This window comes from Pristis pectinata, chromosome 11 (genome assembly GCF_009764475.1).
Source record: "Pristis pectinata isolate sPriPec2 chromosome 11, sPriPec2.1.pri, whole genome shotgun sequence".
Lineage (NCBI taxonomy): Eukaryota > Metazoa > Chordata > Chondrichthyes > Rhinopristiformes > Pristidae > Pristis > Pristis pectinata.
The window spans coordinates 22,654,849-22,678,515 of record NC_067415.1 but is presented as its reverse complement, the minus strand read 5'-3'; the positions used below and the strand labels follow the sequence as shown (position 1 = coordinate 22,678,515).

At 39.7% G+C, this 23,667-nt stretch overlaps 1 protein-coding gene across 1 annotated transcript in view; it reads right to left on the bottom strand.

Moving 5' to 3' along the window:
* sparta (spartin a) overlaps positions 1 to 22,494 on the bottom strand; it is a 66,289-nt gene extending 43,795 nt beyond the window's left edge. Inside the window, exon 1 of the mRNA XM_052025760.1 lies at positions 22,365 to 22,494. The gene's annotated coding sequence lies outside the window, so the exon portion shown is untranslated. The remainder of the gene's footprint in view (positions 1 to 22,364) is intronic.
* Positions 22,495 to 23,667: the final 1,173 nt, after the last annotated feature.

Here is a 23,667-nt window from a genome sequence, read left to right as displayed (position 1 = left end):
ATGATGGATGCAGGATAAATATCCTGCTCTTCAAATAGTGCTTTGGATCTTTTATGTCTGCCAGATGAGCAAGGCAGACAACATTTAATATCATTTGAAAGGTAGCAAGTATCACTGTAGCCTCCCACTGTCTGCTTGATTTATGTATAGTAGTGCATTTAGTACAAAAACAAACATAACCTCAACAATGTAAGTGTGCATGTATTATCTTCTCAAAGCTCTACTTTTCAATTGTTCCTAGTTACCCAGTCAGTAAATTCATAAAAGCAGTGGTAATATTGTTGGGAAGCAGTTAATGGATTAAAAATGGGAATGTGTGCAATTACTGGCTTTGATTAAACTTTTGAATGTTAAAATCACTTCCCGATTTTTGTCAGGTATTTTCCTAGATTGTTTGGGATGATGAATTTTCTTCAGGGATTAAAATGCTTTGGATTGAATTTAAAGAGCAGTTGTACAGGACTAAAACTGCCCTGATGCATTGGTTACCAGACAGGCCAGGGATTGTTGAACGGCAGGGGAGTAGATGCGCAAGGGAAACTGCTTTTTATGGAGATGTCACTTTTGTCTCTCCCAGACCTCAAAAGTTATAGATATGCCTGACTACCCAATCTGAGACCAACAGAGTCTGACTTTGTGTGTGACCTTCAGATAGGGTATCAAAAAATGAATATCTTTGAGCTTGTGTTGTGTTCCGATTGGATGGTCAGGTTGCGCTTGGATTATGTTTTAATTTTATGCCCAATTGGACCTCTGCCAGGAAGTAAGTTGCTGTTACCGCATTTGGCACAGTTCAGTTTCAGAACTATTTGGTAACTGCATAAGGAGGAACAAAATCACCAGATTCTGCTCTAACTCCATCTACAAGTTTGCAGATGATACCACCATAGTAGGCCGTATCTCAAATAACAATGAGTCGGAATAGAGGAAGGCGATAGAGAGCTTAGTGACATGGTGTCATGACAACAACCTGTCCCTCAATGTCAGCAAAATAAAAGAGCCGGTCATTGACTTCAGGAAAGGGGGCGGTGTACATGCATCTGTCTACGTCAATGGTGCTGAGGTCGAGAGGGTTGAGAGCTTCAAGTTCCTGGGTGTGAACATCACCAACAGTCTGTCCTGATCAAATCATGTAGATGCCATGGCTAAGAAAGCTCACCAGCGCCTCTACTTCCTCAGGAGGCTAAAGAAATTTGGTTTGTCCCCTTTGCCTCTCACCAACTTTTACCGATGCACCATAGAAAGCATCCTATCTGGATGTATCACGGCTTGGTATGGCAACTGCTTTGCCCAGGACCGCAAGAAGCTGCAGAGAGTTGTGGACACAGCCCAATGCATCATAGACACCAGCCTCCCCTCCTTGGACTCTGTCTTTATCTTTCATTGTCTTGGTGTAGCAGCCAGCATAATCAAAGACCCCACCCACCCGCGACATTCTCTCTTCTCTCCTCTTCCATTGGGTAGAAGATACAGGAGCCTGAGGGCACGTACCACCAGACTTAACGACAGCTTCTACCCCCCTGTGATAAGACTATTGAACTATTATACAATGAGATGGACCATGACCTCATGATCTACCTTGTTGTGACCTTGCACCTTATTGCACTGCACTTTCTCTGTAGCTGTGACACTTTACTTTGTACTGTTACTGTTCTTACCTGTACTACATCAATGCACTTTGTACTAACTCAATGTAACTGCACTGTGTAATGAATTGACCTGTACGATCGGTTTGTAAGACAAGCTTTTCACTGTACCTCGGTACAAGTGACAATAATAAACCAATACCAATACCAATACTGTGCTAGCTTAGACCTGCTTTTGCTGTGCCAGAAATTAAAGCTCTACATGCAAAATCTCACACGAAAAATTATTTGAGGAAATGATGCTCAGCATTTGACTAATGCAGAGTCCAGAAGACCACAGCTCTGAATAGCAAGATTATCAGCCCTGATTTTGGCAATATCATGTCATAGTATCTTGCTTTAATCTCCTACTGGCATTTAATTTATCAATATTTCTATGATCTTTACTCAGATTATACTATTATATCATCTCAGTATTCCATTCACTTATTTTGATGGTATCAATGAGTGCAAGTTTCAAGGTTTCCATTCATCTATATACATAGTGACAAGACATTTACATGGAGGTTGAAACTACATAAGGAACAAACTTTATGATTCTAATTGTTCTTGTCACACAAGGTACTTCCCTAACATATTTTGGACATGTTCCAAAATGCTGTAGCATTATTGCAAATTGTTTCTTTAACACCATCTTTCCTGCTCTTGTTCTTAAGATCAATCTGGAGAATAACAAAATAGGAATTAGGAATTGGTTTATTATTGTCATGTGTACTGAGGTACAGTGAAAAACATGTCTTGCATACCATTCATACAGCTCAATTCATTACACAGTGCATTGAGGTAGTACAAGGTAAAACAATAACAGAATAAGGTGTTACAGTTACAGAGAAAGTGCAGTGCAGGAAGATAATAAGGTGCAAGGTCATAACGAAGTAGATTGTGAGGTCAAGAGTCCATCTCATCATACTAGGGAACCATTCAGTTGTCTTATAACAGTGGGATAGAAGTTATCCTTGAACCTGGTGGTACATGCTCTCAGGCTTATGTATCTTCTGCCCGATGGGACAGGGGAGAAGAGAGAATGTCTTGGATGGGTGGGGTCTTTGACTATGCTGGCTGCTTTTACTGAGGCAGCGAGAAGTGTAGACAAAGTCCATGGAGGGGAGGCTGGTTTCCGTGATGTGCCGAGCTGTGTCCACAACTATCTGCAGTTTCTTGCGGTCATGGGCAGAGCAGTTGCCACACCAAGCTGTGATGCATCCTTATGGTGCATTGATAAAAGTTGGTGAGTGTCAAAGGGGACATGCCAAATTTCTTTAGCCTCCTGAGGAAGTAGAGATGCTGGTGAGCTTTCTTGCCCATGGTGTCTATGTGGTTGGACCAGGACAGGCTATTGGTGAGGTTCACTCCAGGGAACTTGAAGCTCTCAACCCACTCGACTTCAGCACCATTGATGTAAACAGGAGCATGGGCACCACGCCCCTTCCTGAAGTCAATGACCAGCTCTTTTGTTTTGCTGACATTGAGAAAAAGGTTGTTGTCATGACACCATGTTACTAAGCTCTCGATCTCCTTCCTGTACTCCGACTCATCGTTATTTGAGATACGGCCTACTACAGTGGTATCATCTGCAAACTTGAAGTTAGAGCAGAATCTGGCCACGCAGTCATGAGTGTATAGGGAGTAGGGGGCTGACAACGCAGCCTTGTGGGGCACCAGTGTGGATAATAATCAAGAATGATAGAAAATAACAATAACAGCCAGCCATCAAATCTATTACTCCCATGTGAGAGGCATATAACACCAGTCTAAATTCTGGAAAATCTGTGCATCAAAAGTCAAAGTCGAATTTCTTGTCATATGCAGAAGTACATGTATGCACAGGTGCAATGAAAAACTTACTTGCAGCAGCATCAAGAAAAGAAGCCACTGGTGGCACATACAGTGATAATTTGTATAAACTGGATGAACAATATTCCAAAATTACTTGCTTCAAGAATGGAGGTCCAATGGTAGTTAATGTATTTTGTGGATTGCTCTTGAATGACTGAATCATGACAGTTATCAAGGTTCAAGACAAGTTTAATTCACTTCTATCCCTGTAGTCAGTGATCTGTCTGGATCTTAGTTTGGCAATAGCTTAATTTTAAAATTTTCATCATCAGTTTCAAATTCATCCATGGACTCAGCCCTCCCTACCTCTGTAATCTCTTCTAGCCCTACAACCCTCATAACTTCACTTCTCTGGCCTTTTTAGCATCCCCTTTCCACCAATTAGGGTTGTCACCATTCACCTAGCTCTGGAATTACATTCCTAAACTTCCCCTTCTCTCTTTCCCTTTAAGGTGCTCCTTAAAACCTACAGCTTGGACAAGCTTTTCGTCATCTGCCTTAATATCTTCTTATGTGGCTTGGTCACTTGTCATGATGTCTTCTTATATGGTTCAGTGTCAAATTTTGTTTGATAACATTCCTGAGTAACCCCATGGAACATTTTGGTACGTTAGCGACATTACATAAACATCATTAGTAGTACATTTGATGATTGGAAACAACTTTTGCATTTAACAAATAGTCATCTTAGCCACAACACCAAATGCTATGTGACTATCCTCAGTAGTACTCTGCATTTTGGGAAATTCTGTGAAAGAGTTAAGTGTATAGGGAAAGCATTGGAAAAAGAGGAGGAAGCAGCCATATAAAGAGACCCAATTCCTATAATAGAATGATAGGATTTAATAAGGAAAATCAGGTAGTTGTAAGGAAAGAGTTAAATTAGTCAGAAGTCATTTCTGATTCCTCCTTAGTATGTGCAGTAGTGTGTAACACAAAATGGTGTCAGCTCGGAATGTGGGAATGTTTTGAGAACTTGGAGTACAGATGCACATCCTTGAGATTAGATTCAGGTGAAGAATGTTTTCTCCTATACAGACCTGTTGTCTCTGTTTCTCAGTTAGGTGTTTAGGCCAATGGTCGTGAGCGATAAGAAGGTATAGGATGGTACCACTAAGAAATGGAAAAGTACTGGGGTAAAATTTATGTTAAGTTTTTAAGGGGTATAAAAGGGGGCACTTTCTTTGTGCAAACTGGGACCTTCCCTTAGGCTGGGTCGTGACCGGTGCTGAGACACAGACAGAAGGCTGTGTGAAAGGCTGTCTGACACCTGAGGTTCCCTCCGGCATTACATAGATCAATTCATTGATTGGTTGATAAGTATTATTTTGCTTCCTTCTGTATTTTAAGTATTCTTCTTTCTTTCTGTATTTTATTCGTTGTATAACTCTAATAAAGTAGTTTCTATAACCTTTAACACGTGTACAGTGCCTTCTTTGTTTGCGGATACCTCTTGCTGCTGAGTCAGGAAAGAACAAGGAACGAATTTTTAAATATTTTTGTTACACTAGTGGAGGTATTATTAATTGCAATAAGGAACACCAAAGCAAGCAAGACTGGGGATAACTATCTATAGATCCTCTGATTTCTGATGCAGTTGGTAACACAGAAATCAGGGATACAGGTGCCTAGGTACAAGGATGAGTGCTTAGCGCACTGCTCTACTTTCTCTACACTCATGACTGTGTGGCTAAGCACAGCTCAAACACCATCTATAAATTCGCTGATAACACACTGTTGTTGGTAGAATCTCAGGTAGCAATGAGGAGGCTTACAGGAGTGAGATAAATCGGCTGGTTGAGTGGTGTCGCAAAAATAACCTCGCACTCAACATCAGCAAGACCAAGGAACTGACTGTAGACTTCAGGAAGGGGAAGTCAGGAGGACACACACCAGTCCTCATTGAGGGCTTAGCGGTGGAAAATGTGAGCAGCTTCAAGTCCCTGGGCGTCAACATCTCAGGGGTTCTATCCTGGGCTGAACACATTGATGCAATCACGAAGAAGGCATGCCAGCAGCTCTACTTCGTTAGGAGTTTGAGGAGATTTGGTATGTCACCGAAGACTCTTACAAATTTCTATAGATGTACGATGAAGAACATTTTGACTGGTTGCATTACAGCCTGGTATGGAGGCTTAAATGCACCGGATCGCAAGAGGCTGCAGGGTGTTATAGACTCAGCCAGCTCCATCGTGGGCACAAACCTCTCCATCATCGAGGATATCGTCAAGGGATGGTGCCTCAAGAGGGCAGCATCCAGTACTAAGGACTGGGACATGCCCACTTCTCATTACTACCATCAAGGAGAAGGTACAGGAGAAACAAAGGACTGCAGATGCTGGAATCTAGATGAAAAACACGATGATGCTGGAGGAACTCCGCAGGCCAGGCAGCATCCGTGGAGAAATGCAGGCGGTCAACGTCTCAGGTCAGGACCCTTCTTCTGGACAGGAGCCTGAAGACCCACACCCAGCGATTTAGGAATAGCTTCTTCCCCTCTGCCATCAGATTTCTGAATGGTGCATGAACCCATGAACACCACCTCATTATTATTTATTTTTGTAATTCATAGATTTTTATGTCTTGCACTGTACTGCTGCCGCAAAACAACAAATTTCACATCATATGTCAGTGATAATTAATCTGATTCTGATTCTTAAAATATACAGAAGAAACACAACAGCTTATGTAGTAAATGCAGCAGATGTCTAAATCTATTCAGGACAGTTTTACGGAACAGGTTATACTGTACGAGATTTAGAGTTATGAAATATGGTTTTAAGTTTATATGCAATAAACTTTGAGAAATAACAAAAATTGTCCACAATAAAATTAGTGATTTTTCTGTCTGATATCCATTACTGAAATCCTTTTTTCCCATGGCTGTAATTGAGTCTTTTATCAATGGATAAAAGACACAAGCTAGACCAATGGGCCAAAAATGCTGCTTCTGTTCCAGAAATTTCTGGATATATATATACACACACACACTACTGTTGGTAGTGTTGATATATATAGTGGGAAATACTCAAAGAAGTGTTTGGAATAAGGCAGAATCAGTACACACACCAAAATGCAACAGTTCCACTGGCACAGTTCAGCAACAATTTAACTGCACAGACTGATATTTTGCTTAGAACTCAAAATGTGTTCCTAGGAATGAGAGCACTAATGGAGTCAGTGATAGCATATATAGAGAGGCGTGTTACTGGCAGCACAACTGTGCTGGAAACCTTGTGTGAATCCCTGCTCTCCACTCTGTTTCTTGTTAATGTGCTAAGGACCTAGTGAGAATCTAGCCATGAATAATCCATGGCTCAGTGTGGAGATGCTGCCTGTGAGCACTGGTGTTGGGCAGGTTGGTTGGGCACTCTGGCTAGCATGATGGTGTAATTGGCAGCACCTGCTCCATGTGTTGACAGACTGATTAGATCCTATGGTTTTTCTCATCACCACCTATTGGATTTGATTATGGAAACTGCTGTCTCCCTCTCTCCTTGTTTGGATGCACAAGCTGAAAGGCCAGTACCCATCATTAAGCTTGTCACCACAGAGAAATCCCTGGGCTGGGGATAGCTGTGCAGTCAAACACCAAGTGTGAGGGCAGGGATCCTTTTGAACTGAACTTGACTTCAACAGGTGTCAGAAAAGATGAAGAAGTTTTCTTCTTTGAGGCTACCACCAAGCACCATTGCTTACTGCTGACTACAAAATTCCAGCCAATGTGTTTTGCTAGGAAACATTGCAGAATCAGTTTAAGGTCAATCATTGCCATGGGTCTGGAGTCAGATAGGCCAACCTAACTAAAGCCTTCCTTCAACAAAGATCATTAATGAACCACCAACTCGCATAATTATCTTGGCTACACATCCTTCTACATTACTTTTTGTTAGCATCCTAGTGTTTGTTTGCTTCACATCTTTTATCACAATGCCACCTTTCATATCAATATGTCTAATATGCCTCCTCTTTTCCTCGTTCATGGATTCTGCTCCACCATCATAGTTGATGAGGCTCTTGACAAGAAGTGTTCCATTTTCCTCACTTCTACCGCAATTCCTTCTCTCTCCTCCTTGAACCATGATATGATTCTCTTTTGTCTTCTCTTAAATATCTTCAACAGGTTATCCTCCACAATTTCTAACACCTCCAATGTGATGCCACTATCTTTCCCTCCCCTTCCCTTTCAGCATTTGGAAGGGAAGGGACCGTTGCCTTCACAACCCTCTAGTTCACTTCATTCTTCATTAATACCCACTTCACTTCCATAGCACATTCTTATGCAACCACAGGAGATGCAGTCCTTTAACATCCCACCTTCCCACCATCCAGGAGACCAACATTATTTTTACTTGAATCAGCATTTTATTTGTGCTTCTTTCAGTTTAGTAAACTGTATTTGATTTGCCAAATACCTCTGTGCAATCTACAAGCTTGACCTCAACCTTCTTGTCACCTGTCACTTTAACTCTCGATTTCATTGCCACTGACCTCAGTCTCCTATGCCAGTCCAAAGAAGCTCAATATAAGACTGAGGAACAGCAGCTAATCTTCCAGTTAGGCCCAGCTAGCCTTCAAGACTTAATACTGTGTTCAACAAATAATCAGCATTTCCAGCACTCCTTTCACTTTTCTTTAGTAATTTCAGATAATTGTTTTGCATATATTCTCACAGACTTACTACTTTGCACTTCCATCTTTTTATAAATTAGTTTCTACGGTCTTTCAGCCTAACAAAGATCTCTCTTATATCCCCATTTCTCCAGTCCTCCTCCTGCACTCTTTCTCTACGCTCTTAAAACATGCTTGATCTCTGAAGGTCATCCACCTGAGATGTTAACTGCTTCTCTCCCCATAAATGCTGCTTGACTTTCTCAGTATTTCCAGTATATTCTATTTTCATTTCAGATTTCCAGCATCTGTACTTATTCCCTTTTTATTAATATATGAAACAAATTGATTTTTATGATGATCTGGTAGCTTCATTGTTACCTTTATGGATGCTATATTTTTATTCCTGATCGATTAAATAATTAAATTTAAATATTCCAGCTGCCATTAGTGTCTCTGGATCATTTGTCTAGGCCTCTGGACTACTTGACTATTAAAGTTACTTTTCCTGTTAATTGAACATTCTTCATAGTCAGCAGGGAAACAATATAAAAATTTAATCCATTGCCATTAACAGCTTCAACTTCTCTCAGGATCCTGTTTTAGTAAATTCGTATAAATTTAAAACATGGTTTTGTTAAAAATCTCCAATCTTTTATGTGAAGCTGGTGAAAAGAAATCCTGCAATATGTCAAGATTATTGTTGTAGCCTTCATTACAGCAGGAAGAAAGCACATGCTTATAAAACTGGCTTCTTGTTGCCATGCGTAACAAGCCCTCAGTAGCTTATGACTATGTTGAATGTATATCGGAGATTGTCTCTAACTTTAAATGAGGCATTGTTGTGATATGTCATAGTATTGAACAAACATGCCACAGCATATTCCAGCTTTGTGCTACTAGCAACTGACAACTAACACCAATAAATGCACAATTGTTTGTTTACTGCTCCACTTTGTTAAAAAGATATGTAGCTCAAAAACTGCTTCCTGTGCAATAATTACTTTAATCATTTTGGTATATTTAAACGTGTCAAAGACAAATTCATGACAGGCATTAAACGTTGGCCTTGCTCACTTTCAGTGAAAGGAATAAAAATTGCAAGTGCCTCACAAACCATAATGCATGAGCATTATTTATCAATATACACTCTTTACAAAAGACCATACAAAAACTGCCACTAGACAAGAGAATGAGCAAGAACTGAGTATTATTCAAAAATAGTGCCGGAGAAGTTGGTGAGCACAGAAGTTGAAAAATTCCAGGGACCCAATAACTTACATCTCCGAGTTTTGAAAAAGGAGCCTTTACAGATAGTGGATGTTTGGGTTAACATCTTCCAAAGGTCTACAGATTTTGGAATTGTTCCTGTTAATTGGAGGGTAACAAATGTAATCCTATTATTTATGAAAAAAGGGTGAGAGGAAACAGAGAACTACCAACCTGTTAGGCATAACAGCAGTGGCAGGGAAAACGCTGCAATCTATAACAAAGGATGTAATAATGTAACACCTTGAAAAGAATAATAAGAATAAGAGCCAACATGGACTTATGATAGGAAATCTGTGTTTTACTAATCTGCTGAAGTTCTTTTAAGGAGTTGATGAGTAGAATAGATCAGGTTGAATCAGTGGATTTGGTAGATTTGGATTTTCAGAAAGCAGTCAATAAGGTTGTGACCAACAAGGTTAAAACACATGGAACTAGGGGTAATATACCCACATGGACTGGATATACAGTGGTCAGAGCTTGGACTCCTGGCTTTTCACAAAAACAAACAGTGACTTTGGCTGAGGATATCAAATGTCATATTTCAAAGTCAAGAAGTCAAAGTTGAGTTTATTGTCACATGCACAAGGTGCAATGAAAAACTTGCAGCAGCATCAGAGGCACATAGCATCATATAAGCAGCGTTCACGAGAAAAACATAAATTAAATATAAATTATATAAAATTTTTACAAGAAGGAACACAATTAGAACAAAAAAAAGCAAAATCCACTTTAGTGCAAAGTGATCAAAGTGGTCATAGTGTTGCTAAAGTGTTCCAAGTTTTCAGATGATAACCAAGTGGGATTATGAGCTTGGAGGAGGATGTAAAGAAACTTCAAGAGGACATGGACAAGCTGAGTAAATGAGTGATAATGTGGCAGATGGAACATAATATGGAAAAAATGTGAGATTATCCACTTCCATTTAGGTGCATATAACAGAAAAGCAGAGTATTTGTAAAATGGTGAGAGAGCGGACAAAATTGATATTCAAAGGGACCTTGGTATGCTTGTACACAAGTCACTGATTATTGTGAGAGGATTTAGATTGGAGTAAGGAAGTCTTATTGTAATTGTATAGGGCCTTGGTGCACCAGGGAAAGTGGGTTTACTGTATGAGGAGTGATAATCCAGACACAGACTATATTCCCTGGAGTACAGAAGTATGAGAGGGCATCTCAATGAAACATACAAAATTCTTTAAAGGGCTTGACAAGCTAGATGCAGGGAGGATGCTTCCCCTGGATGGAAAATCTAGAGGCATTTTTGGTTTGGCAGACTGATTACTGGAGTGCACCAGACATCAGTGCTGGTGCCTCAGATACTCACAATGTGCTAATGATTTGGTTGAGGGGATCAAATGTAGTATATTGAAATTTGCTGATGAAGAAAAGATAGGTAGCAGTGAGATTATGAGGAGGATGAAGGGAGACACTCGAGGATTTTTGACAGGTGGATGGGCAAGTATATGTAACGTAATGCAGAAATATGTGAGGTCATCCACTTTATAGAAAAAATACAAAGTTGAAGTACTTCTTAACTTCTGAGAGGTTGAAAGGTATCAGTGTTCATAGGGATCTGGGTGTCCTTGTACACAAATTACTTAAAGTTAATGAGTAAAAACAGCGAGCATTAGAAAGACAAATGGTCATAGAGTTACACAGCACAGAAAAGGCCCTTTGGCCCAACTTCTCCATGCCGACCAAGATGTCTGTCTCAATTTGGCTGCGTTTGGTCCATATCCCTCTAAACCTTTCCCTTCCATGTACCTGTCTAAATGTGTTTTAAACATTGTAATTGTTCCCACCTCCACCACTTCCTCTAGCAGCTCATTCCATATATCCACCAGCTTCTGTGTGAAAAACTTGCCTCTCAGGTCCTCATTAAATCCTTCCCCTCTCACCTTAAACCTATGCCCTCTAATTTTAGACTCCCCTACTCTAGTAAAAAGACCGTGACCATCCACCTTATCAATGCCTCTTATGATTTTATAAACCTCTATAAGGCCACCTCTCAGCTTCCTTTGCTCCAGGGAAAACAGTCACAGTCTATCAAGTCTCTCCTTATAACTCAAGCCCTCCAGTCTTGGCAACATCCTTTTCTGCTACAACCTTTTCTGGCAACAACCTTTTCTGCGCCCTCCATACACCTTCTTCACCACCCTAACTATCTCGCCACCTTCAGGGAACTGTGTACTTATACCCCTCAGTCTTTCTATTCTGCAACACTCTCCATGGCCCTACCATTCACCATACATGTCCTGCCCTAGTTTAAGTTCCTACAATGTATCACTTCACACTTGTCTGAGTTAAACTCTATCTGCCATTCCTTTGTCTACTTTCACAGATGATCTAGATCCTGTCATAACCAGAAACAACCTTCTTCACAGTCTACCACACTACCAATTTTGGGACATCCACAAACTTACTAATCATGCCACCTGCATTTTCATCCAAATCAATAACATATGTGACAAACAACAGAGGACCCAGCACTGATCCCTGCGACACACCACTGGTCACAGGCCTCCAATCTGAGAAACAACTATCCCCTGACACCTTCCACCAAGCCAATTTTGTATCCAATTGGCTAGCTCACCCTGGATCTCATGTGATCTAATCTCCCAGACCAGTCTACCATGTGGAACCTTGTGTAAGGCTTTGCTAGAGTCCATGTAGACAATTCCTCCACCCTGCCCTTGTCAATTGGTTACCACTTCAAAAAGCTCAAATCTGTGACACTTTCCAGATAATATTTAGATAATATTAAGATTCATAAGGATTTGACCAATGTCTAAGGTTAAAATTATGATGGGTTTGAAAACAGTGATCCAGATACAATGAATCCATGAAAGCTTAACCTCAATGTCTCAATAATCTTAATGATACTGCGGTATAGAAAGAACTGGTAATTGGTAATTGGTTTATTACTGTCACATGTACCGAGATATCGTGAAAAGCTTTTGTTTCCATGTCATCAGGACAGATCATTCCATACATAAGTACATTGAGGTAATGCAAAAGGAAAAAAAACACAGAATGCAGAATATAGTGTTACAATTACCAAGAAAGTGCAGTGCAGGTAGACAAATAAAGTGCAAGGGCCATAACAAGGTAGGTTGAGAGATCAAGAGTTCATGTTTATCGTATAAGGAGTCTGTTCAAGAGTCATATAACAGCAGGATAGAAGCTGTCCCTTGAGCGTGGTGGTACATGTTCTCAAGCTTTTGTATCTTTTGACCAATGGAGAGGGGGGGAATGGGGGGGGGGAAGGTAAGATAAGGTATTAATTTATTAGTCACATGTACATCTAAACACACAGTGAAATGTGTTTTTCTGCATTACTGAGAATGTGCTGGGGGCAGCCCGCAAGTGTCACCACTCCTCCGGTGCCAACATGGCATGCCCACAGCTCCCTACCTGTATGTCTTTGAAATGTGGCAGGAAACCCATGCAGACACAGGGAGAACGTACAAACTCCTTACAGACAGCAGTGGAATTGAACCTGGGTCACTGGCGCTGTAATAGCATAATGCTAACCTCTACACTACCATGCCACCCATACTGTTGATCATTAGTAAAATTATTCTTTATGGTTGGGGCCAGGCACCCATATCCACCAGATCTAAGAATCCCACTAGAATTTAGATAGAAGCTCTGGCCTCTACTCGCCCAGATTATCTAAAACTGGGTTAAAACACAGGAATGCTGCCAATAAACCAAAGGCTTATTTGTTAGACACACAGAAGGATTCAGGAGTTGCAAAGTGCTGTGGCACTTACTGGCTTGCTATGAACTGACAAAGCTCATTATAGTAATTGGTGTTGTATGGTACTTCTCTTAATGGTACTTAAAAAAAGATCAAGAAGCACAACTGGTATACTGTAAGGTCAACCAGTAACATTACCAATGTGGCAGGGTAATGATTGAATTAATCTTAAATAATAATAAGGCTCCTAACAGCATACTTACAAGCAATTGAAGCTAAGCTTTAGAAAATTAGCAAACTGTAATTATTGCTGTTATGTTTTCATCCATCAGTCTGAATGAAAATGGGCAAGCAAAATGCCCTTGGGTCAAACTCATGTTCCCTACCGAGTTTCTGTTAAACTGAATAGAACTTTTCTTTACTGCAGGCGTAGCAAACAAAGGCCATGCAAATAAATGGCAGCTGAGAAACAGCTGTTGTATTACTTAACCCAACACTGGTCAAACAACCAATCTTTTTAGCCAATAATTCTGATTGACAGATATTTGTACAATACAAATAGCTTCTAGACTAATGGTTAATGCTTCATGCAAGATTCGACTAAACAGTTTTTCTGACCTGTATGACACAATAAAGTACAAGGCAAACAAATATATTAGGAACTAACAACACAAGCATCAAATGTATTGCAGGTGCCATGAATGAAAAATATATTTCAATGTAACCATGTAGCACATGACTTCCATAACCAACTAAATTAAATCCCCAATCCAATTTCAACATCAACCTTGCGTGGATAAATTTTGGACAATTACAACAGTAATCTGATATACTCCTCTTACCACAGTATTCTCAAAAAGTACGTTAGGAAATAATTCTTTAAATTATAAGATAACTTTATTAGTCATATGCACATTGAAACACACAGTGAAATATATCTTTTGCATAGAGTGTTCTAGGGGCAGCCCGCAAGCGTTGCCACGCTTCTGGCACCAACATAGCATGCCCACAACTTCCTAACCCATACATCTTTGGAATGTGGGAGGAAACATGAGCACCCGGAGGAAATCCATGCAGAGACGGGGAGAACGTACAAAGTCCTTACAGACAGCAGCAGGAATTGAACCTGGGTCACTGGCATTGTAATAGTGTTTACAGAATCACTGAAGTTCTTTGGAAATGTACTTAATAGCACTGAAATAATTTTCTGCAAACTGCCAAACTTGATGTATATCCTCTAACTGGAATATAATCTTAAATTTATCTTTTATTTTTTAGCTGTCTCTTCATCGTATACCATTCGCAAATAGAGTGGGTCACTGATCTCAAGAGTAACACCATGTCCGACAAAAGTAACACATCCCCAACACCACCTCTGGACTTTTCATTGCTGTTATGAGCCAAGTTGCTATTTGGTAAATGTCCCTTTAAGGCACCTGGACAGTAGAGTAGTAGTTTTGTGTGTGTGTGTGTGTGTGTGTGTGTGTGTGTGTGTGTGTGTGTGTGTGTGTGTGTGTGTGTGTGTGTGTGTGTGTGTGTGTGTGTGGTGTTATCAAGACAGCAAGACTATAACAACGTGCTGGCTGTTTTGCTCAGTGAATCGAAGAGAGTCGGAGAGAGAGACAGAGAAAGAGATAGAGACACTGACTGCTGGTCTCTGTATCAATGGATGAAGAACAATAGCTGTGTCTGTCACTACAATCCATGAATGGATTTTTGGAGCAATCAAATGGAATCCACTTTGCCGTTAGCCTGTACTGGAAAACAGGTATTTCTGTGGACGGCCACGTATCGAATGCCTTCGGGGTGGCAGACACTTCGGAACAAAGCAGTGGAGATCATCGGAGATTGAGGTGTCGAATGGGTTCCATCGTGGAACATGTGGATTTTGTAATTTCTCTCTACATTCTCTCTACACTTTCTCTTCAGTCAGTGGTTTTGCAAAAGCCTTTGCTCACGTTTCACCTTATGACTTGCTGAACTGAACTTTGAGAACTATTCCTAGACTTGGAGTTTGGGAATTTGCCACACACACACTTTGAGTTTAATATTTTGGGGATTATGTTTGATTTCTAATGTTTTTACTTTTCTTATTATCACAAGTAGTTATTAATAAAATAGTTTCTAACACTTATACCTGGCTCGTTGTGTTTCTATTGTTGCTGGTACGTAACATTGCAAAAATCTAATTTAACCCAGAAAATGTATTCAAATTAGATTCAAAGCAACGTTTCTCAGCCTTGGAAGAGGATCCACTCACACTATGAAAATAAGCATTTCTGAGTGGGGTGGGAGTGGTCTGATTTAGTTAGTTACTCATAGGGATGGTTCATTTACGTTGCTACATTTAAGTTGTTGCATGGTTGCGAAAGCCTCTATTTTTATTTAATTTTGCTCAATCTTCATTATTAAAACAATCCATTGTCTTCCAAGTTCCTGCTCTTGCGCAACATCAGAGGATGGGATATTCTTTTGAAAGCCCAACAGCCTTGCACGATTTGCATGTGCAGGTTGAGTTCAGGAAGGGCAACATACTCAGATGGTAAAATATTCTAAAAGTGATTCACCAATGTAGTCAGGGCAATGTAGTCAGGATGTGCAATCAGGAGATTATTTAAGCTACTTCTGTGCCCTTATGTCTAAGTTATGATTCTGACAACTCAGGCCTATCAACTTCTATCACAGTTTCCTGCATCCTTTATTTTTAAATTATGAACTTCTGTTCCTGAGACCTACTATTGAGAACTTATCCTATAGCCGCAGTTTTCAATTTGCTCTATGGGCTATGTCTAAAGGGTTTGAGATGGCTGACTAGGTGATTATTGGACTGTGAATCAAGATAAAAGACAGGGGTAAAACTGAAAATAAATGCCTTACATTCTAAAAGAGTTTAATTATTTATTTGGCTTGGAGCCATCCCAATGTCATCTTCAAGCACATAACTGACCCTGAACTTGGCAGTTCGGTTTCAACAATTGTGTGAATAGTGAAACCGGGCCCTGCCATTCAGAAGAACAATGGCTGGGGTGAAGACAAGTTGTGTTCTATTATAACCATTGTTCCTGTTCCAGATCACTTTTCTTTGAATGCCAGCAGTAATTATAATCAGGCTGGTGTGTGAGGAGAAAATAAATTCTCAGCTGCAGGTTTCAATAAATATTTGAGCCCTGAAACTTCAGAACTCATAGTAGGTGGAAAGGCATAAATCTAGGTACCATGAGGCACAGAGAGAATTGCATCTTCTTTCATTAAATGTGGACATTGACACTGCCCTCATAATCTCAGCTAAGAGCAGTGGAACAGCAGTACTTGAAAGCCATTGAAGTGGTGCTTTCCCTCTTTCACTGAATTATATTTGTTACTGAAGGTATAATTTCAATTGAGGTGAATTCTTGCCTGTTTGTTTGAAGTAAGGGATACGGAGACACATGAGACTGCAGATGCTGGAATTTGGACCAAAAAAATTACTGCTGTAGGAACTCAGTGGGTCAGACAGCATCTGAGGAAGGAAATGGACTGTCAATGTTTTGGGTCAAGACCCTTCACCTGAACTGAAGGAATAGAGAGGAGAAAGCCGGTATAGAGATTTGAGGGGGAGAGGTGGAGCAAGTGCTGGCAAGCAATAGGTAAATCCAGGTGAGGAGGGGTGTTTGGCAGGTGAAGTCAGGTGGGGGGGGGGGAAGGGTGGAAAGAGTGACAGAGGCTGAGAGGCGATAGGTGGAGGCAACAAAGGGCTGCAGATGATGGAGCATGGAACGAAATATGGGAGGTGGGGTGGGCAGATGAGAACAGTGAGGGAGAGGGGACCCAGTGGGAGGAGTATGTGGGCAATGGGCACATAGAGTAGGTGGAAAAGGGGAAAGAAACCGGGTGAAATGAGGCTGAGGGTGGAGGGAGGGTGGTGGGGAGTTGGGTGTGTGTAAAAAGACCTGGGTAGATCAGAATTCAATATTCAACCACTGCAAACCAGAGGAACAGCACCTCATATTCTGCCTGGGTAGTCTACAACCCAGCATGAACATTGAATTCTCCAGTGTCACGTAACCTGCTCCCCCTTTGTCCCTTTCTCTTTTCTGATCTACCCAGATTCTCTTACACAGATGACTGACCTACTCCAGCTCCTCCTTATGGTCTATGGTATAAGCTGTCTTCTACTATTGTTCAAAGATTCTCTTGGACATTCAGATAGGCAAATGGATATAAAAATGATATTTACTTCAACAATAGTATAATAACAACTGTACAAACCATAGATTTCTGAAGGAACCATTTCTCCATTCAAAATTTTTTAGGGATTCACAAAAGTTTGAATACCATGGTACTATATAATATGATACTTGGCACTGACAGATGAGTGCTGACAATCTCAGCATTTGCAGTTACAATATTTAATATTTATATTCATCATCTGAATAACATTATTTGGGAACTGTGAAGATTCACAAATAATATGTAGTTTTGTTCTATTGCTGCAACCTTGAATGAAAAGACAAGTATAATCATACCTGCTGGATAGAATAGAAGAATGGATTCCATATCTAGCCACAAACAATTGGCAGGCAAAGCATTGCAGGTGTAATTTGTTTCTAATAGCTGTTTCAAAAGAATAATTGTGGTGACATTTCAGGATCAATATTGCAGATTTTTATTTGTACACATCCTGCATACATGGTGCTAGGGAAAACAGAAAAGATCCCATAGGCTGAAAAACTATAAAATGGACTGACCCTTTTAATAGGTCAATCTTTGTAAGAAATTTTGCCTTTCTCACTCTGTCTATGCAATCATCCACCCTAGGAATAGGGTAAGCATCTGACTTTGTTACAGCATTCACTTTCCTGTAATCTGTGCAAAATCTAACAGTTCCATCAGGTTTAGGTACAATAACACAGGGCGAACTCCAATTTGAAGTAGAATGTCTAATAATATCATTTTCCAACATGTATTTTATTTCCTGATCAACAAGTTTACTTTTTTCCACATTCATTCGATATGGGTGTTGTTTGATTGGTTTTGCATCCCCAACATCAACATCATGGGTAATTATCGATGTTCTGTTTGGAACATCTGGGAACAGATTTTTAAATTTTAAAATTAATTCTCTCATCTGTTGTTTTGATTATATATGTTAGATCAGTCACTCGAGATTCAATAACATAGGGTCCAGAAAAACGAGCTTGCAAGGGATTATTTTGGCTAGGGAAAAATACCAACAACTTTTGCCCCACTGCGAATGTCCTAGGCCGAGCACGTCTATCAAAATATGTCTTCATTCTTATCTGGCTTGTTTTCAAATTCTCTCTCGCTAGCTGGCAGACTCTCTCCAACCGAGTTTTAAATTTTTGGACATAGTCCAACAGACTCAAGTGAACTCCACCGGATTACTTCCAACTTCCATACATGGATTTCAGTGGCAAACACAGTTATTATTTCTCATCCATCGATAGAGAAAACAAACTATAAAATGGACTGTGGAGATTGTGGAAAGGGTGCAGAAGAGGTTTACCAGGATATTGCCTTGATTAGAGGTTATGAGCTATAAGGAAAGTTTGAACAAACTTGGGGTGTTCTCCCTAGAATGTCGGAGGCTGAGGGGAGACCTGATAGAGGCTTTTAAAATTATGAGAACAATAGATAGGGTAGCCAGTCAGAACCTTTTCCACAGGGTAGAAATGTCAAACACCAGAGGACATGCTTTTAAGGTTAGAGGGGGGAAATGTAAAAGTGATGTGAGGGGAATGTTTTTTTACGCAGAGAGCGGTAGGTGCCTGAAATAGGTTACCAGGGGTAGTAGTGGAAGCAGGCAGTTTGGTTGAGTTTAAGACTTTTTGATAGACACATGAATATGAAGGGAATGGAGGGATATGGATAACACACAGGAGGAGGACATTTAGTATAAATTGGCATCATGTTTGGCACAAAATTGTGGGCTGAGTGGCCTGTCCAGTGTTATACTGTTCTATGTTCTATTTCCATATTGAACAAGATGCTTCTATGAAGCAACCTACTGTGCACCCAAGAAGGATGAGGTAGAAAGCAGGTACTTAGCCTGGAATAGACAAAACTTTACTGGTTGGTTTAATTTGTACCTGCTGCACGAAAGCTTTATGGCATTCATGCTTTACAAAAGGGAAGCAGAAAGCAAGATATTTTTGCAAAGTTAATGACAGTGCAGCACAACTTGGCCTGCAATTTTTGGATAATTAAGCTTAATTGCCAGAATTTGCTGCACCACCCACATACAAATGTGCCAGAAGCTTCACCATTATGTTGACTAGAAAGGTCGGGCCAATATGAAACAGGAGTCACTAATGGATGTGTGGCAATAGGTTTCATAATGATTTTCTGCCTGGTGCAGTGGAATACTTTAAAATCAATGGGCTATTTGGTATTTATCTGGCAAAAAGGCTTCCACCTGAGAGAACCAATGGGGCTTTGGTTTAACATCTCAACTGAAAGACAGCAATTTCAGCAGTGCAGAACTCCCATAATATATAGCGATACACAAAGGAGATGGAAGAATTCAGTCTACGTTTTGGGTCAAGACCCTTCATCAGGACCATTATGAAGGGTTGATAAAGGGTCTCAACCTGAAATGTCGACTGTTCATTTCCCTCCATAGATGCTGCCTGACCTGTTGAGTTCCTCCAGCTCTTTTGTGTGTTGGTCCAGATTTCCAGCATCTGCAGTCTCTTGTGTCTCCCATAATATATACTCAAGTTTGGTGCAGAAGTTCTGGAGTGTGACCTGAACCCATAATCTTTTGATGGCATTAAAAATTAAAGTTAGTGCAACAAAAGAAGTTTAGCTGAAGAAGGCTCCATGACCCATTTGGTCCCACTCTTGTAGAACACTAGCTCAGTATCTAGTTATTAAAAAAACTGCTGTGTCTTGAAATTACCCTCTCTTTTTGACAACCACTTCCAGCTGCTGATTACCCTGAAGGTAAAGAAATACTTTCTAACATATGTCTTATTAATATTGCTGCTCCGCTATTTGAGAGTGAAAATACTTTTCAATGTGTTGGCTACAATTTATCATTGACATTGTATTCCGTGAATACAGTGTATTCACAGAATTGGATACACTGGAGTATCTTCACTGATGGTTCATGACATGGAACATAAGGTTTATTCCTAAGATAATTAGCTGATCTCAGCCAGTGTGGTTGCTGAGGTATTACAGTTGTCTCCACAATCCTTGAACTCATGAACAAGATCAGCAGGCAATCCTGTTCACTGTTATCAAATGACCACTGCTGAAAAATGTGTTATACATATCTAGTGGAATAAAGGAAATGGATAATAATTCTGTGAACATATAAAAATGTTGTTACTCCTAATGCATTATGAAGAAATAATCCTTCCATGCTCTAATACCCACATAATAAGATAGCCTGAGAACACTTTCTACCTAGGCTGGCAAGCAGTTCATGAGCATGGCAGAGGAGAGTGATGTAGATTTTTAACAAGGCACCAGTTGTCAACCTGATGCTGTAGACTGGCCACCTCATGTAGAAAGTGTGTGCTTTTCATTTCAATTAATAAAAATGCAAATAAAAATGGGTTTATAAAATGTGGAGCCGATCCAGTGATTCTTTTACACCCAAGAGTGCAATAGGACTTGGAACCCATATAATTACACACGAACCTGAATCAGTCAAGTACCCTGAATGCATCCAGGGAGATCATTTATCCATTGGTAATGGCTGATCCCTGACTATTTTGTTAACTGTTTTTATACTACTTATTTCAGAAATTCATTTTCACGGCAGTACATGCGTGGGTTTGGCTCCAGAAAGGGTTGGAAATATTTACTATTATCCACTGAAGTGCTGGGTTTCCAAATCAAAATTTGGCAGAGAATTGCCCAAATGTGAACGTTGTTTAAAGCTGAATAGCATCTCTTTGGAACAATCTTAATGAGAACAGACAAAGGTAACATGTGAAATCATGATTGGGGCAGGCAGGTATCATTTAAAAGAATGAAAATAAAGCTCACAGACCTGATTTATTGCATCTAACAATTGTATAAAAATATTCCTTAATGTTCATCTTAGCTTTTCAGATTGCATGGGTGAATTGATTGATCTCAGTAGAGCAGCAGTGAGGACATTATAACTGGTCTGGAAGATAAGAATACCAGCAGAGGTTTCATTTATAATGTAAATTATATCAAAAGACAGTTTATATTATTTTATTAGCACCCTAGACGGCAAGGCTATAGTTAATTATAAATTCTCAAATGCCTCAGAGGTTAGGAATAGAAATATGACATCGAGTTTTGCATGCGATTTCTGAGGTCGCTAGGCTTACAACGTCGAAATAGGAGACTGCTGCTGCTCGGCTTGCTGTAATTCTACAGGGAATGGGGAAAATGCAGTGTGTAAGTTCTGGCTCCATAGTAACTGCACCACGCTGAGCCGAAAAGCTTGAGATACTCGGCGTCCTTAGAAATAGAACGCAATCAGTTGGTGACTAATTATAGAGCTCGGGTCTGAGAGTAAAGCTAATCATCAGCCCGATAAAGTAACATGTGATTATGCTGTAGTCTTAAGATACCTTGCACATTAATATCTCTGGTGTGGATCCCATATTTTTGATTTGTACGCAATTTAAAAAGAGAAATAATAAACAATGCAAATGAAATATCTTGCACTTGCAAAATTTAGCAGATACGAGCTTTGTGAAAAAATATGAAAAATACAATTAGAATGACTTGATTCGGAATACGCAAAACAATCCATATTATCGTAGTAGAATCCAATAATATTGACAATAGCGTTACTTTGATGTTACTGCAGGTCGCACAATAAACAACATAGAACGAAATATTAATTAACTGCAAACAGAAGAGGCAGACAGTCAATTTTAAATTCGCGATTCTTTGAAAATAAATATTTTGATGTCGTATACACGAAAATGTAACCTACAAATCTTTGAATGGAAGACTCGACTTTAAAATGATGTCAATGCATCAAAAGAAACGTTTACAGCCACAATGCTTAAACAATTTCGACATTTTCTCACTAATCATGTATTTACGTATGGGATCTTTGGCCAGAATAATTCAGCTACAAATCGATAGTTGGATAAATATATCATCCTTATGTACTGATTTAAGTGAACCAGTATAGGTCATTTCAGTCTTTTTCCGATATTTGGTTTCGAAATTGAATTCATTTGATGCATTTTTACTGGAGCTTAATAGGCTTTACTCACTAAAGGTAATGAAGCTCCCTTGATAATGAAAGCAAAAGACATTTCAAAAATACATTGATAAAAACAACTTTACCATGCTAAGGTGTACAGACGATTAAGTCTTTCGGGGCATGTGCACTTGCAGAGATAAACGACAAACAACAATGGGAATAAATTTAGTGATGCTTTAGGGTTAAGTATTTGCCGGCGTAATCTTCTAAGCTTTTCTTTCAATAGTACCATAAGATCTTTTATATCCATCTGGGAAGACAGATGGCATCCTGGTAATAATCCCGGGGAAGGCCAACACTCCTATGGTGCATCTGTTCCTCAGTATTGCACTGAAATGTCAATCTAAAAATGTGTTCAAGTCTCCGTAGTGTATTTGAAACCACAATCTTCTGATTTTGAGACAAAACTGAGAAGAATGATGCTTTAATCCAGAACATCTCTATGACATTTTGTACTGTTCTTTGCCATTTGACAGTCAGAATAACAGAGGATATTCTGTTTTGATATTCATTTGGTAACAGAGGACATAGGTTTAAGGTGAGGAGTGAGAAGGTTAGAAGAGATGAGAGGGTGATTGCAGTCTGGAACACAGTGTCTGAGAAGGTAGAGACAAGTACTCATAAAACATTTAAGAAGCATCTGGGCACGCACTTGAGTTGCCAAGGCATAAAAGCCTATGCACCTAGTGCTGGTAAATGGGATCAGTATAGATGGTTACTTGGTCAGCATGGACATTGTGGGCTGAACAGCCGGTCTCTGCGCTGTATGGCTCTATGGCTCTTAACAAAACACATAATAAAGTAAATGAGCATCTGAAACATCTAAAATGTAATATCGTAACTGGCTGATTAACATTAATCCCTCATTGCATATAATGTTGTATTAAACTATAGTTCTGTTTTAAATTTACAATGTAACATCTGAAAGTCTGACTTCTGCACAATTTATTGTCTATAGTAAGCAAACCAAGATATTTTACTCCCTTCTGTTTCAAGAAGAGCTTCATCTAACGTCATGGCATTTACAATCTTTCATTGATAGTCAAAAGACTACTTATGTGATTAGAAGCATTGTAAATATAAATATCTAGGATTGAAAAAGAAGTTTGGCCCTTGTACCAGCAGTTACAATAATAATTACATGTTAGCTCAGACAGAATGCTTGCAAATTATATATAGAGAAAACAGAAAGTGAACAAAAAATGAATACAAGTACATGAAATAAGATCAGGGCTAGGCCATTTGGTCCCTTGAGTCTACTCCACCATTCAATAAGATCATGGCTGATCTAATTTTAGCATCAGCTCCATTTTCCTGCCTGTTCCACATCTATCTATTTCAGCCTTGAATATATTTATTGAACCTTCACATCCTCCTGGTTAGAGA